The following is a 2,100-nucleotide window of genomic DNA, read 5'->3' on the forward strand; positions in this document are numbered from 1 at the left end:
TTTTTTTTTTTTTTGGTTTTTCGAGACAGGGTTTCTCTGTGTAGCTTTGCGCCTTTCCTGGAACTCACTTGGTAGCCCAGGCTGGCCTCGAACTCACAGAGATCCGCCTGGCTCTGCCTCCCGAGTGCTGGGATTAAAGGCGTGCGCCACCACCGCCCGGCCCCAGTTTCCTTTCTTAAATTTATTTTTAACAACTTTTAGCCTGCCAGAAACCCACACATGGGTTTAAAAACCACATGGGTTTTTTAAACCTGAAAAGTAAAAGTCCCCAAGATTGTATTAACTTCAAGGAAAAAGATAAACCAAGCAGGTGGAGATTATGGGAGGAAATCTCGAGAAGGGGAGCGCAAAAGACCCAGGGTGCTAAGACACAGGTGTAGTGATCCACACGTGGAATCCCAGCTATTTGGGAGACTGAGGCAGGAAGACTGTGAGTTCAAGGCTAGTCAGGGACATTTAGTGAGGCCTTTTGGGAAGGAAGGAAGGAAGGAAGGAAGGAAGGAAGGAAGGAAGGAAGGAAGGAGGGAAGGAAGGAGGGAGGGAAGGAAGGAAGGGAAGGGAAGAAAGGAAGGCAGGCCTGAATCTCTTCCCAAATCTCTAGCTTTGCATGCATGGGGCAGCCTTTAGCTAAAGATAAACAAACAGCAGCTTCGGAGCGCCAGCTGCTGACATGAACAGAAGAAGGAGAGAACCACCTGCAGCAGATTGTCCTCTGAGCTCTTGGTACTCATGCACAAGCAAGGACACTTCTCTGTAGAAAATACAGGAGTAAATGTAATAAAAACATTTTTATCAGAGAATTCTTGCATCCAGGAAGAGAAACTAAAAAATAGCTTTGTGAATACAAACTGGGAACTTGGAAATAGAGATCGCAGGCTTAAAAAAAATGGGGGGCAGGGCAGGCAGTGTCTGGGAAGATAGGTTTAATACGTAAGAGTGTTCGATGTGCAAGTGCAAGCGTTTGAGTTCAAGTACCCAGCATCCCATGTAAAAGCCAGGCATGGCTTTGAAAGCCTGTAACCCCAGCACTGGAGAACAGAGGCAGGCAGATCCTGGGAGCTCACTGGAACAGATAGCATGGTTGAAATAGAGAACTTCAGGCTAAGTGAGGAACATTGTCTCCAGGAAATAAAGGGAAGTATGCTAGAGGAAGACACTGGCTATCATCCTCTGCTCTCTATGTGTGCGTGCAACACAAACATGAATAAGCGATTTTAGTAAAACTAAAAATAAAGAATTTATTTACTAAGTTCGACTGCAGATTGGAGGAAATAATCTATGAACTTGAAGATTACTAGTAAGTAGAAAATGTCCAACTCCAGGAATAGCAAGCAGCTTAGAATAGACTCTCGGAGACCTCAGCTTCCTGAGTGCTGAATTGATAGGGATGGCCACCATGACCAGCAAAAACAATTTGAAAAGGGAGAGTGTAGAGGTGTATGCATATGACCCCAGTACTCCCACTCAGAAATTCAAGGTCATCCTCAACTACATAGTGAGTTGGAGAATAGCCTTGGCTGTAAGGCTATTCTATTTCATCTCAAAATGAAAAAAAAAAAAGTCTAACATGTAAAGCCAGGAATGGTGATGCACACTTGTAATCCTAGTACTCGGGAGGCTAAGGTTAGCCAAGGCTACATAGTGAGACACTGTGTCAAAGAATATGTCCAATATATTGTGGTGATTAATCTTCCCTGTCAACTTGAGTAGATTTGGGATCACCATGGAAACATACTTTTAGGTGTGTCTATGAGGCTGTTTCCAGAAAGACTTAAATGGGAAGACTCATCCTGAATGTGGGGAGCATCATTCTAAGGGCTGGGGCTCAAGACTGAATAACAAGGAGAAAGGGAGCTGAGCAATAATAATAGCAGTCCTCTTCCCCTGCTCCTGACTGCAGCTGCTGCGGTGTGAGCAGCTGAGTCATCCAGTCAAGTCACCCTACCAGGAGGGACTGACTATACCATCACAGCCTTAGACCGAATAAACACTTCCTTCCTTACATTGCTCTTTTCAGGCATCTTGTCACAGCAATGAGAAAAGTAACTAATGATGCGTAATTGGGGAGTCGAGAGAAAGAGAAAGAAGTGTCTGCTCCTA

This window comes from Peromyscus californicus, unplaced genomic scaffold, assembly GCF_007827085.1.
Source record: "Peromyscus californicus insignis strain IS unplaced genomic scaffold, ASM782708v3 Scaffold_3__1_contigs__length_106647218, whole genome shotgun sequence".
Classification (NCBI taxonomy): domain Eukaryota; kingdom Metazoa; phylum Chordata; class Mammalia; order Rodentia; family Cricetidae; genus Peromyscus; species Peromyscus californicus.